This window comes from Crocodylus siamensis, chromosome 2 (assembly GCF_052110815.1).
Source record: "Crocodylus siamensis isolate JL-2025a chromosome 2, ASM5211081v1, whole genome shotgun sequence".
Classification (NCBI taxonomy): Eukaryota; Metazoa; Chordata; order Crocodylia; family Crocodylidae; genus Crocodylus; species Crocodylus siamensis.
The window spans coordinates 261,881,537-261,899,103 of record NC_143396.1 but is presented as its reverse complement, the minus strand read 5'-3'; positions in this window follow the sequence as shown (position 1 = coordinate 261,899,103).

Below are 17,567 nucleotides of genomic sequence, written 5' to 3'. Positions count from 1 at the left end.
TTTAAATTACAAAAATTAAAAAAAAAAAAATCTAACGCTATATTGGTTTTTAAGCTATGTATATCTTGGTGGCTTCCAGTTTTGACTTGGACCAGAATAAGTGACAACTGTGGCTGAAAAGACTAGTGTAACCTGGGTGGTAATTGGAAGGTACCTCTTCTTCAAATGGAAAAGATGTTAGTGGGAGTGTATAAGCTGTGGGGAGCATGGCTGCTTAGGTATAGGCCAGCTCTCCTTCCCTACAGAGTAGAGCAGAGCCAGAGTCACAGTGATTCTTAACTATGCACAGGTTTAATGTTACACAATAATAGATAACATAGCCATAAATTTATATACATACATACATATATATACACACACATTTAAATGCTATTTACAGTATAAATTCACCAGGAAAAACTCTCATTAACCCTGAACTCCAGCATAGGCCTAATTCCCTGTGGCTTTTGGGATAGCCTGCAGTCCCTGCCCCTTGTCTGGCCCCTCTAACCCACAGGGGAAGGGGGACACTCAATGATAAATCAGACCAATTACAAGAATAACAGGCAGTGATGGATTAATATATAACATACACAATAAGGTTACATCAAATAGAACCTATATATATAAAAGAACCAATACAGTAAATACAAATACAAGACAGCTGATAATCCTCTTCTAATACAATATTGAATATGCAGGAAGGTAACAGAATCCCAGAAGCACAGAAAAAGAAACAGAAACCAAGAGTGGCACAGCAGCTGTACCCAAAGGAGAAATAAAAACCAAGTAGGGACCCTGTCACCTGATTGAATACCATTACTCTCTCAAGGTTACACAGCTAGGTGGGGCCCTAAACCAGGGAACCCGCCATAGCAAACAGGAGCCCTGAAGCCCTCTTTATGCTCCAGGGTGAGTTGTCCCCTCCCAAAAGGGGCTTCCCCTAAGCTGCTTGCAGTGGAGAGGGGCCCCTCCTCCCCTGTGGGAATCCCCTTCCCAGGTGACTCGCAACTCCACGGCTTTTTTGAGGGGTTGGGGTCGTCTCTAGCGGTGTGTTGGAGCAAGATGTCCCCACCTCGTTTGAATGGTCGACCCATGCCTCTCCCGGTGAGAAGGCCCAAGCTGCCCGCTCTTCTGGCCTGCTGGCCCACTCCCCGCCCCGTGCACTGAAGGGGCACCTGCCTTGGGCAGGGGAAAGAGCCCGCTCTGTGTAGTGCAACCCTGGTGCCTGGCTAGTTTAGGATCCTGTGCACCAGTGCTCCTTGTGCTGATGGTCCAGCTCCTGCCTCATGCAGGGTTGGGGACCCGTGCTGCCTTGTGCAGCTTCTGTGGTCCCGTCTGCTCTCAGACTCTCCATGCACCCCATTCTGTGCACTGGCTCTCCAGTCGTATGCACCAGTCCATGCACCAAAGGCTTCTGCCCCTGCCTCGTGCTGCTGCTGTGGTCCCGTCTGCTCCTGGACCCTCTGTGTACTGACCTGTACACTGTTGTTGTGGCTCTCTCCATGGCGGGACTGAAATGCAGCCACTTGCTGCTCCTGTCCATCAAAGACATCTTCTGGGTGCTTCTGGGTCAACTGCTTCACTGTGCTGGTCAGCTACACCAGCTCTTTGTCAGCCCTCTTCATTGCCCTGTGTTGAAGCCACCCATGTGCTTGGCACAGGGTCCTTTATTCCCTCTGGAGGCTTCATCCCAGATTGAGAATGGACCAATGAGGAAGCCTGAGGGGTTAGTTCCCTTTCAGTTCCTCTCTTTAACCTCGCCCCTGGGCCAGGGCAGGGCTGCCTTCCCCTGATTGGTGGGGAAGGAAAAACTGTCTCCACCAATGGAACATGAGCCCTTCAGGCTCGAGCTAACAGTCTGGGCTGCCAGGGAGCCTACCAGCCAGCCCACCACGCTACTCTCTTAGAGATATCGCTATTGGAAGGATTGCTTTTTTGGTATAAGGCTACGTGTATACTTGCGGAGTTGGACTGTGTCTACACCACAAACTTACCAGGCATTGCCAGTCAGAAAAAGCCATCAAACACTCCTTCTGAATCAGAAGGTAGTCTGTATTGTAGAGCTTGACTATTTGAAGGATCATTCCCTGCCATCGTTAAGTTTGAAACACTGACATCTCCTTAGAAACAGAAAAGATAATTTCAGGTTAGATACACCAGGTTGGAAATCCCTTGACTTCCTGAAGCCAACAGATTAATAATCACAGCACCATTGAATTAGCTTTTCATTTTTCTTAGGTAAATTCTATGCAAATTCACAATGAGTGGGTCATTTAAATGAGAAGTTACAAATGAAGACCTGGATGTTCTCAGTTATCACTAAGGACCCGTTCTGCAAAATTGGTGGTTTGTTCCAGCGTCTTTGGCCTCAAACTTTCCCTTATCCAAGCTTGTTTTTATGTCTTATGAGATGGTTGGTTTCTTCTTCTAACTTCAGTTTGGAGATTGGCCAAAATGAAGACTGCATATTGGTGATTATTGATATTATATGAAGAATGACTGTCATTTTATAAATCAAGTTGCTCACTTCTGTCACATGAAACAGAATGTGGTTAAAGGGAATTCAGCAGGTATTGTATAGTCTCCCTAAGATATTTTTTAAGATACTATAGCTAGGATTTGTTGTATATAAAATTAGTGTTCATAGGCAGAGCTCAGACGACTTGGACATGAAGATCAGACAAACAAAGAAATCTGAAGTCCAGATCTCCAGGTGGTTTAAATAGGTACATCTCCACAGAGTAGAGAACTCTGTGTAGACTTACATCATCTAAGTAACTGGCCTTGTATAATTCTTGCTTACCTTAAACTCTTTGATCTACAAGTTAGGTTAGCAATCTCAATAAATTCACGTGTTATGAGATTTCTGCTCTATCTGAATTGTATTTTTATCTTAGTAAAGGCAAAAGGGTTAGTCCTAACATAAAACAAGGATAGGTAAAAAGTGACTTATGTGAACCAACAAGAATATTTAAAAGAGAATAACTGATAAAAGAAGAGTTAAGACATGTACTCCCCACTTCTTCCTCCTGTATTTTAAACTGAAAATGGAAACTGAATTTATATTACATTTTTTCTTTCTAAAGATGGTTAGAAAAAATGTCAATTTTCCCCTCACGTTTTTATGCTTTTCAGAATATCCACTTTCAGATTAATTGATTCTAATGTCAAAGGGATCATTATCATCATTTAGTCTGGCTTCCTGTAAAATGCAGACTTCTGGAGGCAAATCAGCCTCCAATATGCTTTGAGGCAAATTAGCTATGTACTGTATAATTGTTTGGAATGCTCTCACTGTTCATTTCCAAATATTGTTTGTTACTAGGCCACTGTTATAGTTATGGGTAAAATTGGAGTGTTTTGCCAGTAACTTCAATAGGGTTGGGACTTCACTCTTCATGTAAACTATTTATAAATCACTCTACTATCCTTGCATATGCCAAACTCCTATTCAAGTTGATGGGAACTGAGTTTAGAAGGCCTGTGGGACTGACCACCCAAGCTCGATTGTGCTAAACTTTCATGTAGCATGGGAGTAAATTTCTTCATATGCAGAAATGTTTGCAAGATCAATGCCAGATCTCAGAACAATAACTCTGACTTGTAAGTATTTTTAATTGTTTAAATGAATTCTTGTTGTTAATCCTTTACTTTTTAAAACTTCATTAGCAATACTTATTTAACAATATATATGGAGAAATGTCAGGCTCTTTTCACCAAACACTTGCCATCTTACTGATTAGTACTACATCCTTGCACTGGAAAAGACTAAGATGGATACTGTTTCACCCTCTAAGGCCTCTAAGTCACTAAATATGATCTCATTTGACCTTGCACAACCAAAAATCTCTTCAGGCGCCTAGATTCCTAATGTGCCTCCATCTTGTCCAAGGTATCCACATTAGGCTAACTGTACATGCTTAAAATACCTGACTTCTACCTATACCTAATAGAATAACTAATTTCTACCTCCGAGGACTTTTGCAATCTTTTCCCTGTGCCTGAAGAAGCATGCTTGTGCCCAAAACCTTGCAAATTATTAAAAATTTTTTTTTTTGCAAAAATCTAGATGGTCTAAAAAAAGATCACCTCTACCATGAGTTCTGATTCCTTTTGCCTCTAGACCAATACAACTACAACCTGGATACCTGACAGAATACCTAACGGCATTTATATTCTGTTGTGTTCAAATTCCTGCTGAGAAAGAGCAAATTCTCTGTATAAGTCCTGAAAACTTTATTAAAAAAATCTAGGTGTCTGTCTGATGTTGAAGTGAAGTCAGACAGAGGTGCGGGGAGTTGTCCATGTTTTGCCCAGTACTTTTGTGCTTCGGGAACTTGCTCAGGAAGTAAGAGACCTGGATTCTAGGCCTACCTCACCCTGGTGAGATTTGAGCCCTCATCTTTCTTTCAGGAGGATGGCCTAACCACCAGATCATGAGAAAGGCCAGACTGCAATTGTCCTCCACTTCTCCTGTTGAACCTGGGCAATCAGGTAGAACAGAATGAAAGATTCATAGGGTTAGGAGGGCATGGAAATTGCCTGACTTAATAGCCCACTCAGAAGAGCACTGCCAGGTGAGAGAGGTTGTCTTGTGCCTTGCTGCCAAGGTTGTTTCTAGTTTTTTAAAAATCAAACTAATGGGTGTCTAACATAAATGCATAAACAGTGCAGGAAGCTGATAAAGGAAATGTGACACTAGTGATAAGGACACTAAGGTAGAAAGGGAGAGTCCTGGTCTCCAGTCATTACTCTTGGACTATTTGTGCCCTTTTCACTCATTAAAGTGGAGAATGAGCCTCAGAGAATGCAGGGCTACTATCTCAAAGGGGACTTCTCCAAGCTGAATCCAAGTAAACCAGCTTTGGCATTAGAGACCTAGATCAAACTGTTTCCCAACTTGATGAAAGTAGGTAAGTCTACTTATAACCCAGTATAGACAACTGGAGAGACATGCATCTCTCTTTGGTTGTAATAGGATCAGCCTCCATGGCAGGAGTAGACAATTATTTTGACTGGCAGTCCACTTAATGAATTTTGGAGACCTGTTGAGGCCACATCCATCTCTCTCTCTCCCTTCCCGTATCTCTCTTCTCTTTCTCTTCTCGGATTCTCTCTTGGATTCTCTCTCTCTCTGTCTTTGATTCTCCCTCTCGCTATCTCTGTTGTTCTGCCTTTCTTTTCTCTCTCTTCTCTTGCTCTCCCTCTCTCCCTCCCACTAAAACCTGGCTGAAGCTGTAGTTCTCCAGAAGCCCTGAAACTCTGTTGTGGATCCAGATGGGAATTTCCACCATGGCAGGCAGGCAGCAGCATCTCCTGTGGGAGCAGCCAGCAGCTTCCAGAGCCCCAACACAGAACCTGCCGATGGTGTCCCAGGTGACACCAACTCCTGCTCAACTCAGCAGCAGCTCCTGCCTGGGTCCATGGCTAATGTTATCAGCAGGTTCCAGGAAGGGAGTTTCTATTGTGCTGGGAGGGTGGTGACATCAGCCGTGGATGCCACAGGCAGGATCTGCATTGGGGCTCCTGAACCTGCTGGCCCTGTTCATAGCTGATGTCACTATCCACCTGCTGCAACAGAAGCCTCTCAGGGACATAGCTGATACCCTTCATCAGCGGCTGATGCTGCTGGGCAGAAGCAGTCCCACCCACCCTCTTGGAACCTTGTGGTGGCCAGAGCTGCCAGCCACCTTCAAGCCAGATCCAATGAACTGATGGTCATCCACCCACAGGATGAATCAAGTCTGTTGGTGGGCCACATCCAGCCTCTGGTAGGCATTATATTGCCCACTATTGCTCTATGGGGACACCTGGCATCCCACTGAGAGAATGGAAGATCTATGTGCCCTAAAATTGGAATAGAATCATTCTCTTGAGCCTTTGATATGTTAAGGTGAGTAGGAGTAGTCTTAGGTACATTAGAGGTGATATAGCATCTTGGCCTAAGTTTATGTTGGTGGATAAGTAGGTTGAGAGAGGGGAGACTGAGACAGAATCCCAAACAGGAAAATCCTATATATAATAGAATATTTGCTTTCTTAACAGCTGTTGATTTCCCAGCATAATAATGCAACTAAAGTGTCCAGATGATCCTGTGTGAGTTAAAGATGGAGTGAGCTTTTTGCTAAAGGGCAAAGTCAAGAAATTTGAAAAGGAATCCATCTGTGCTTTTCATGGAAATTATCAAAGGAATTTTATACATTACAAGCCATGTTTCAAAAGTAGTGAGAGTCTAAAAGGGACTGTAAAACAATGAAGGTGGCAGGAAGGCCACTTTGGACCACCTGGTGATTCTCCCCATCTTGGGAGGGACAGGGGAACTTTCAAATGTTGGCAGCCTTGTAGCGCATGTTGATAGAGACAGACCAACTCCTCAGAGTGCTTTATTCTGGCAGATAATAATAAATCTACTGGGTATTATAATAGGTCCTGATGTTCCCTGGATAACAGCCAATGGGAAAAGCATTTATCTACCATGTGCATCTACTTAAAAGCTGGAACAAATCTTCATTTTTATTAAGCAAGTCACTCACTCATGGCCTCGATTTTTGTATTGCAAGTGAAAATGAATTTCTGGAGCATTACTATTGTAATTATACTCTTTTCTGGCAGATATGCTTTAAGAAGCCAGCATTATCTTATTATAGAATGAAATGTTAACCATTTGGCAGCAAAAACTACAAGAAAAATATTTTGTATTGTTCTGAAAACCAACTGTGTCACCATTTTTGCACTTTCTCATCCAAATTCATGCAAGTGATGTAGTGCCACATGATGTGATGATGATCTAACTAAGAGGAACAATCATCCTTATGAATTGTGAAGTATGAAACCTGAGAGAAATGAGAATTGAGAAAGGGTCCATTTGCTAAGATTTAGAAGGTTTTTATACTTATAGTGATTTTGTGGAGTTTTCAAAAGATATATCACATGGGAAAAAACAGGGATTATTTGGTATCCACAATACAATTCACAAACATAAAATATCACTACATTATTATATATCATCAGACTAGAAAAAAACAGTGCTATGAAACCAAAGCTTTTTGGAACCCATTTAAGAAAAGTTTTTGCTAGATTTCCAAGACAGTTTGGAATGATGTACGAAGTGGCTGCTGATCTGTCATGTCATAACTTGGCATGTACTTTGTGGAGGTCCATGTGAACTTCTATTTCATAGGAACACAGGATCATTGTAGCGCTGGAAAGGCCCTCATGAGATCATCTAATCCAGCCCCCTGCTCTAGCCAGGACTGTCCCTGACTAAACCATCACAATGAAGTATCTGTCCAACCTGCTCTTGAAAATTTCCAAGGATGCTGGGGTGCCTTCTTGTGGATTCTCTCAGGAATCAGGTAAGGGAGCTGCAGGAGGAGGTAGATCACCTCAGAAACATCTGCAAGCATGAGGCCTTCCAGTATCATGGAAGAGGAACAGCCAGAGAGGGCACTGGAAGACACAAAATACACAGGTACATTGGAAGGTGAAAGCTGGCAGCTTATCACTTCTGGTGACAGACAGCACTGCTCTGCTGAACCTGTATCTCTTCAGTTGGAGAACAAGTATGATGCCCCAGCATTAGATGAGAAGGAACCCACTCCAGTGACAGGAAAGGCCAGGCCATACATCCTGGGGGAGGGGGACAGAGGGAATCAAGATCAAGATCAAGAGGAAGCAATGGGTGGTGGCAGTAGATAACTCCCTCCTGTAGGGCACGGAGGGCGAGTCTGATCTGTCGGCTCAGGATGTCTGCTGCCTGCCAGGAACTCGCATTCATGACACCATGGAAAGGCTGCCCAGACTCATCTGGCCCTCTGACTACTATCCCATGCCACTGTGTGTGGGCATTAATAACACTGTAAGGGGTGATCTTGAACAGTCAAAAAAAAAATTCGAAAGGACTTTCTCTGGTTAGTGGCCTAGCAGATCAGGAAGGAATAAATAGACACAGAGACAGCTGCTGGAGAATATAAATCCATTCATGAGCTTCTCATATCATGGAAATAGGACTTCTGTAATATAGACCTACATATATACCTTTGTTGCTTTAAGAAGTCTTTTGTGTTTTGTCTATGATTTGTTTTTGAACACTATTTTGGTTTGAAAAAGCTGCCTTGGGACCCCGCCTATATTGCTAGTTGTTAGCCTCTGAAAGGAAAAACAGGAGGTAGTTGTACCCAGATGGCCATACTATGGTAAGTGTGACTTATCCAAAAGGGTAATTAAGTAATGAATTAATAACTTGGGGCCCAGCCTAAGATGGAGAAAAAAAAGAGGGTTCCATTGAAGGAAAGGTAAAGGCTTCCAATCTGGACTCTCGACAGGGATGCTCTTAGAGGCCACATCTACACAAGTGTGGATGTTTGGTTCCCTGAGGACAACTCTGTGCCTGCTACTTGTCCCCAGGGAATGCCTGTGCCACACACCCTCTGGCACACAGCAGGTTACCCCAGGTGGGGTAGAGGAGGCTGGGGCCAGTACTAGGCTGGCCCCAGAAGCCTTACCTGGGAACCTGGGGGCACCCTGGGGCTGTGGCAGTGGCAATCCTGCAGCTTGGAGCCTGGCTACCAGCCAAAGTGTGGCTCCAGCTGGCCAGGCTCCAGTTTTAGGTGGTGCATACTCTCCTCACATGGGCTGCCCTTATTTATTTCTTTTTTGGGGTGCTGTTTTTTTTTTACCCCAGGATCTGCCAGGATTAAAATCTGCCCGCTGTGCTGCTACCTTGCAGCACAGAGAACACCTAGATGTGTGATATGTGGTTTCACAGATGAGTCTGCAGAACCATATACTGCACAGCTGTGCTCATTGGATATGGCCAGAGAGGCCAGAAATGCAGATAGCCCAGGAAGAACAGACCCAACAGTCAACCAATTTAAATATGATCCATTGCTGCTCATGTCATGACTAATATCTCCTTCAACCCTTACTTTTGCTGTTGCTTCACTTGTTGCACCAGACCTTGCCAATATATTCACAGGTGCCCTATTACAGCACCTTTCTCAGTCTTTTTCTGTCCTACTAGCACACTTGAGTCAGCATCTTCCTCTACTGTTTCCTGCTGTTGTGATTACCAAAAATACATTAACAAAGGACTTTCCACAACCCCCACAAAGAACCAAAATATGCTGATTGAACTTTGCCTGGGGTATTTTTTCACATAGCTCTAACATCTGTAATGTTTTAAAATAATTATTCTATTTATATTACTATAGTAATTGCTGCTACAGTAATTAGTTAACAAACATTAGGAGATGATGTCTGAGCCTTTATCAATAATCAGGTTATCTACTATGTCACAGAGATAATGTAGAATCACTTAACAGGAAATGTAATCATTTAAGGAAGAACAAGTTAAAACTGTGCTGTAGAAAAACATCCTGTGAAGGGCTCAGAAACTCCTACAAGGTGCAAGGCATTTTCATCAAATACTCAATTCAAGTCTCATAATCAGGCCAATTATGATATAAATTCTAGAGTAAATATTGAAGCTTGTGCTAAACCAAAATACAATTTTACCCCTACGCATAAATGCTAAATAATTTGAAACTAGTGTCTGCCATTAAACAGTCTGACACAATAAGTTAGTGGTATTCAGCATACAGGTCACTGGCTGAATCCAGGCCTCAAAGTGACTGGATGCAGTTTGCAGCACAGGAAATCAGTAGCATGTACTTTGGTCTGGTGCACCCCCTGCTCTGTCCTGTGCCATGCTGCTGATCCCCTTCACAACTCTCCCTTCTCTGCTATCTTCATCTCTCTCTCTCTTCCTTCTGATATTAGCATCCACCCTCTATCTCTCTTCCTGCTTCCTCTACTGGAGGGGAATGGTGACCTGTGGTGCAGTTTGGTCTCAAGCACCCACCCCACCACTCTAAAAAGTTGAGCTCCACTGTAGTAAATGATGTGATGAGAGCTATTTCATAACATACAGGTCACATCTATATGAGACGCTAATGGCGCAGTTATAGATTATACTGCTAATATGCTACTATGTAGTATCATTAGACTACTGTGCAGTAGCATTCACTAAAAAGGTGTGTACCAGTGCTACTGTGCAGTAACTCCACTTACTGCACATTTAGTACTTGATTATACAACTACAAATTTAATGCACAGTAACCATTGCACATCAATGAACGTGTAGACGTGCCCACATTGTTGCAAAGCTCAACACTTTACTCTTTATTTATTATTGTTTTATATTTGACTGATTTTACATACTTTAAATATTTATTTACATATGTGCCATAAGAGTAGAGAACCTACTGTAGATTTCCCAGCTTCAGTAACTAGTAACTAAGAGATCAGTAACTGGCCAGCTTCAACAGGACAATTGAAATAATTTATTTTTAAAACTGGAAGAAACTCTTATTCTGAGGTTCTGGCACTTTAGGCTATTAAAGACATTGAGAAAATTCCTTCTATTTTCTGAAGTTCTGCTGCCACCACATCTCATTGCAGGTACTGAGAATAATGGGGACATACCTCGCTCTGGTATTCTGGCACATGCAATTCTACCCAGTCAGTGTTATCTCCCAGCACTGTAAGGACCTACTTAGCTTTGCCAAGAGGTGTGCACACCCTTATATAACCATGTGAACTACTGATCTTTGTCTATGGCTTCTGTGTTGTAGTATAGCACAGAAGTGGACATGCAGTAAAACAGCTTCTGAAAAAGCATAACTAGTGTGAAAATGTGGCCCTACTGGCACTTACACTGATTCTGTAACATTGTTTTTATTCCAAACACTCAGTTCAGTTCTCACATCTTTGATACATAGTCTGGTATAAACCTTCTGCTAAGTGATTAAATATATGATAGATCTATGTATTATATATACAATAACCATATGCTAAATATTATAGTCATACACCATATATCAGAAACATGCCCTAAACCACATAGAACAGTGGTGATCAAGTCAAGTCTTTTAAGCACTGTATAAAAAATGAAGAGTTTAAGTTCTGCAATAATATGTATGTGCATATATTTATGCAGTATTTAAAACTGTTCATTTGATCACAGCTGTTCCATTTGGCTTGCAGATGTATTTGCATTTTAATCTGTAAAACGTCAAGCCTGTGGAGACCTTGTCTGGTGTAACTATAAAAAGCATCTTTTCAAGGTATAATTTTCCATTTGCTCAAGAATTGCTGTGAACTTGGGTGTGAAGTTAAAGAATCTTCCATCATGTTGTATAACTAAGTGAAACTATTTGTCCTCCTGACCCTCTTGAGAAGTATAAATGCTGACAGAATAAAATGGCTGTAAAGTGAACAGCGCATAATTAAAGTCAACTTATTCCAAATACCCATGGTACAGCTCAAATTGAGGAAGCCTAATATTTAAGAGGATGTAATTAAGAAGGCAGTCTCTTTGTTTAATATGTCTTTGTATTTCTTTGTCAAGCAATTTTGATTGTTTATATTCAGGTCAGCTCCTGAATATAACTTGATAGGAAAAGAAATTCTGGCATCCACTTGGACACTGATTGTTTAATGTGACTACTATTAAAACAAAATTGTCTGCAATAGCCCTATTACTGCTATTCTGAAGAGAACTCTTCAGATTAACACACTGTCCTGATTTATTCTTTTTGCTAGAATATGAACTTCAGTCTTGCAAATAATTGGTCGTGTTCGAGTGATGTAGCTGTGATGGTCCAGGAATTATGTGAGAAGCAAGGATTTCTTAGGGTGATATCTTTTATAGGACAAACTACACAGCTGGGATAGTTAGACAATCTTTCAAAAGTGTGACGTTCTCCAAAAGGTCTCTTACATTTAAAGCTTGTCTAACTATCCCGAACATATAGTTGGTCCCATAAAAGATGTCACCATAAAACAAGTGTCAAACGTACGGCCTGCAGGTCATCCAGCCCACAGCTTTGATAGAAAAGATTTTCCCCACAGCTATACCCAAGTGCATGGGTGAATGCCAGGTTGCTGAGGTTCCAGCAGTACTGTGGGTAGAGGACTGATGACATGGCTTATTTCATAAAATCACAGAAAATTAAGGGTGGAAGGGAGCTCAGGAAGTCATCTAGTCCAACCTTCTGCTCAAAGCAGGACCATCCCCAACTAGGTTATTCCAGCCAGGAATATCTGTGGCAGCAGCCAAGTACTCAGGATGCAGGAATTTTTCTGCTGGGCTGTGGACTGGAAGGGAGGGGAGGGGGGTTGGGGCAGGGCGTGGGAGGAGCAAGGGCCCCATTTGGCCTGGGGCTAGCCCCACACCATTTATCTGCCCCATGGACAATCCCACACCACTCATCCAGCCCACAGGACCAGATGAGTTTCACACCCCAGCTGCAAAAAATCCTTGTCTCTTGCATATAGTTAACACTTAACTTACTGAATGATTTTTGAGAAAAGGAAGAACCTATCCACCAGAACCTTCTCTTAAAAGTCAAAATGAACTTAAATAGCCCCGCCCCTCACACCTAGTATAAAACATTTCAATTAACTCTTGCTTCTGATAATGTAGTTAGTCTGTAAACTCTTTGGAGTAGGGGAAATCCTTTAGTTCTCCTGTGCATGTTGTGCCAGCCCCTGTAGCACCTGACAGGTCTATGATGGAGGTTCCAATAAGTTACTACAATAGAAATAATAAATATTATTATCCCATGTATATTTACAAATCCTAATGGCAGCTAGACATGCTGTCCAGTATCACCTTCACTTGCAGGCCTGTAGGACACCACCTGCCAGCCGACTTGAGCTAGACTAATTCTAATTAGAGTTCTACACACCCACGCTTTCGTCTGCCACAACTTGGTGTTTAAAGGAATTGGTTCAGTACCTGGGTGTGTAGTTCACTTAGTCATCCCACGAGGTCCTACATTCCTGAGGGCTTCACCACCCCTACACCCTCGCCCGTTCCACCGGTATCTGATTGGCCACTTGGTCCTTCCGTGTGACCTCCATTCCAGGAAGAAAAAAACAAAGAAAAACAAAACCAAGCACTCCTGGCCTGGATTATTTTTCCTTTTAGCAGAGCACAAGCAAAATTGATGGTGAGGTCAGTCCCTTTTTTCTTCCACCACCATCTCTTTGGTGGCTCTCCCCAAGCCTCTTATTGAGGTTGTCATGATGCCCCTCATCCCATTCGATCCATCTGCAACACCATTTTTTTTTTAGCCTGTGCCCCTTTTAGGACTTTACAGTACCAAGTTTTCAGAATGCCCCTCCATTAGAGCCTTTACAGTACCTCACCCTGGGCTCTGTTGGCTCCTGGCGTGGTAACAAGCAGTTCCAAGTACTGTTGGGTCAACAGTCCTCTCTCTAAGTTACCTCTGGTGAGCTCACTCTCCGGAGGAGTCTCCTACCAGCTCTCCACGTTGCTCTCAAAGTTCCCTGCAGCATGTCTCAGCTCGATCTTCCTTGTTCCGGTTTCACACTCCCCACTCTTGCCTGTTCCAGGCTCTTCTTTATACCAGTGTTGGAGTTCCCAGCCCCTCCCCCCAGAAACACCTGGGTAAGGAGGGTTTTTGTAGGGCTCTTTGGGGCTGTGGGTCTGGGGCCACTGAGCGTTTGTTTAGCCCTTGTACTTTTGAATCCTGTGACCCTCTCTCTTTCTCACACATGCCAATATGAAAACACATTTGTAAAAACCACTACTATAGCGTTCCTGACTTGACAGGTAATTTATGGATAAGAGTAGAAAATTTGGGGGAAATGTTTTTTTTTTTTTTAAATCTAAGTCAAATTTGTGAATTGAAGAGTTTCAGGAAAAAAATAGAATTGTCAATTACATATCTTTTAGAATATTGTAAGACTACATTAATAGTTATAAAGTATTTTGATGTTCTAGCATGACATTGCTAATACATAAAATGTTAATTTCAACTCTTTCTTCTGACCTGATAAGGATGTTCATGGCAAATTAAAATCCAAACAGCTGGGCAGTCTCCTCAGTGTATGACTTTTCATGATTTCTTTTATCATATATAAATCAAATAGAGGGCATTATCTTTTGAATAAACTACAGAACACCGTATTCTCCTGTATCCTAGCTAGAGGTGAGTGGAGGGACAGAGCTTCATTAAGGAGAACATTTTGTCAACTGTTCTACCATTTTTCAGTCTTCTTTGACACTTTCCTGGATTTCAGTATTGTATATTTTACATCTATATCCAAACTTGTTAGTCAAAAGTCAGGTCAACTCTAATAAAATTGTGCACACGATATTTCACTATGAACCAAGGCAGAATATTGCATGCAGCAGGATCTGATGGTATAACCTATCAAAACTGATAGGCTTCAAGTTGAACAACCACTATGTGACAGCAATGATAATAATCTTTGCTGAACAGATCTAACAAAAGCAAATAAATGCACCAAAGACAATACCAAATAGAGTTTTGCCTATTTTTTTACTAAAAGATGCTGTTTAATAGGTAGCAGTTTGCCAGCTATACTCCTTTAGGTTAGGAAGGACCAGAAAAAACCTCCAAAACAAAACCCTGGGTATTAGCAGAGTCCCAGTTGCTATGTCACAGCCCTGCCCTGAAGGGTCTAGTCTTAGAGGTAAAAGAGCAGTGAAGTCCTTAGTCTCTTTGTTGAGACAAGTAAAGGGGAGAAAAGAGGAAATATAAGACTGAACTCTGATGTACAGTTCCTTTGATTATTACTCCCTGGTATAGAATGGATTTCTATTTATCTAGATGAACCATTACTCTTTCATAGGATATGTTTAAAAAACCTGTACAAACACGAGCTAATCACAATCATATGAGGAAGGTAGATAGGTAGTATTATCCCCATTTTAGAGAGAGAAAGGGATTGAGGGGAAGAGATCAACTGAATTATTTCAGAGTGGCTGTCAGCCAAAATATTGTGCACCTGTCAAGTGCTTATTACAATGTGCCTTAATTTTAAGCCAGTGGTTTGTGGAACTTAAATACACTACTTAATAAAAGAGGAGTAGGTAATGTTTTTATTCTCTTCTCACTAATCTGTGACTTCCACAAAGCTTCCAGGAGTAGAAAGACCCATAACTTGATTGAAACTCATTTCATTATATGTCAAAGAACTGATCCAGAATCATTCTTTAGCTTCCAGTGGCTCTATTCCACAATGATAAAGAAGGAAACATATTCAAAATTCAAATCCGGCCCTCTGACTACTACTCCATGCTTTTTATCCATGTGGGCACAAATGACCACCAGGTAGATCAAACATGGCAAAAGGACTCTGGGTCCAAGTGTGAAAGGGACAAGGGTCAGGGGGTGTTCTCCTTAATTCTTCCAAGGGGAAGGGCCCGACAGAAGTGGACACATCCTGCAGATCAATGCATGGCTGTGCAAATGGTGTCACCAGCAGCACTTTGGCTTCTTTTTCTTTGACCACTGGAGTTTGTTCCAAGGATTGTGAAGACAGGGAAGACCATCTTCACAGACAGACTCACTAACCTGGTAGTAGGCAATCGTCAGCCCTTCTGGATCATGTTGTATGTGGGAGAAATCACCCAGTACTTCAAAGCATATAGCTAGACAGGGGTATGGATGAGTGGAGGCTGCCCAGACCTTTCATCCCCTATTTTAGACAAAATCCAAAGGCCAGACTGAGTGCTGACATTCTGTGCCTCAATGACTAGAGCTGTATATATATCCAGAAATTGAGCCCAGGCCTCACTGTATGATAGACAAGGATTCTACCACTAAACTACAGGGGACCCCTTCCTAATGTGGTAAGGAGGGCTTTAAACTAGGTTTGCCATGGGATGGAGACAAAATTCCTGAGGTAAGTGGAGAAGTGGGCAACCTAGAAAAAGTAAAAATAGGAGAGAGCAACAGGGAGGCCTCTTCATTCTTCCTGAGAATGTAGGGCAATCAGCTAGTTACCTGAGACATCTGTACATGCAAGCATGGAGCCTGGAAAACAAGCAGGGTGGAAGTTCTTGAATAGTTACAGAACTATGACATGATTGGAATAATAAAGACATGGTGGGATAGTTTGCATTACTGGAGCACTGTCATGGACGGGTATACACTGTTCATGAGGGATAGGCAAGGGAGAAAGGGAGGAACAATTGTGCTTTATGTATGTAACAGGCTGGCTGTCAGGCTCACCAGCAGCCTGGATTGTTAGCTTGAGCCCGAAGGGCTCAGGCTCCCATTGGTGGAGGCAGTTCCCCTTCTCCACCAATCAGGGAATGACAGAAAGAAGGCAGCTCCAACCTGACCCAGGGGCAAGGTAAGAATGAGGACCTGAAATGGAACTAACTCCTCGAGCTCTCTGATAGGTTCGTTCCCAATCTGGGGGCAGAGCCTCCAAAAGGAATAAAAAGCCACCATGCCCAGCACACGGGTGGCTTTGATGTGGGACAACAAAGAAGGTTGATGAAAAGCTGGTGTAAATCACCAGCAGGGTGGAACAGTTGCCCCAGAAGTGCCCAGAAGACATCTTCACTGGACAGGAAGCAGCAAGCTTCCTAGCCACCTGCTGCAGAGAAAGCCATGACAGTGGTGCGTAGGTCAGTCCAGGGAGGGTCCAGGAGCAGATGAGAGGGTGGCAGCTGTACAAGGCAGCACGGGTCCCCGACCCTGCATGAGGCAGGGGCAGAAGCCCTTGGTGCATGGACCAGTATGCAGGGTTGGGGAGCTGGTACATGGAGGGTCTGGGAGAAGATGGGACCATGGCAGCTGCATGAGGCAACAGTTGAGCTCCATTTGGTGCATAAAGTGGTGCATGGGGGGCGCTGACAGAGCTGAAAGGGACCCAGCGACTGCACAAGACAGTGCAGGTCCCTGATCTCGCAAGAAGCAGGAGCTAGGCTATTGGTGCACAAAGTGGTGCACAGGGCCCTAGAGCTGATGGAATGCCAGGGCTGGGCAGTGTGGGCTTTTCTCCCCCTGCATGAGGCAGGTGCCCCTTTGGACCAGAGTGCAGTGCACATGGTAGAGAGTGGGCTGACAGGCCAGAAGACCTACGTGAGGCAGCTCAGGCCTTCCTGCCGTGAGTGGCATGGGTCGACCACCCCAGTGAAGGGTGGGGGGGGAAATGCCTCACCCTGCAACACACCGCTGGAGACAAGCCCAAGCCTTCACAGATTTCATAGACATTAGGGCTGGAAAGGACCTCAGAAGATAAATGAGTCCAGCCCCCTGCCCCAGCTGGGGTCATAGGATCCCAGCAAGTAAACATCCAAATTTCTCTTGAAGGTGTTCAAAGTAGGTGCTTGAATCACCTCCGATGGCAGGCTATTCCAGACCTTGGGGGGCTTGGATTGTAAAGAAGTTCTTCCTTATGTCCAGCCTGAAACAGTCCTGAATGAGTTTGTGACCATTTGACTTTGTCATCCCTTGGGACGCTCTGGTAAACAGATGCTCCCCCAGATCCTGATGAGCACCCCGATAAACTTACAGGCAGTCACCAGATCATCCCTGAGCCTGCACTTTTCCAGGCTGAAGAGTCCCATAGTTCTCAGCCTCTTGTCATAAGGTCCATTTTCCTGACCTCTGTCTATGCATGTGGCTCTCTTCTGGACTCTCAAGCTTCTCCACATCCTTTTTTTGAATTGTGGAGCTCAAAATTGGATGCAGTATTCCAGCTGCGGCCTCACCAAGGCCGAGTACAAGGGG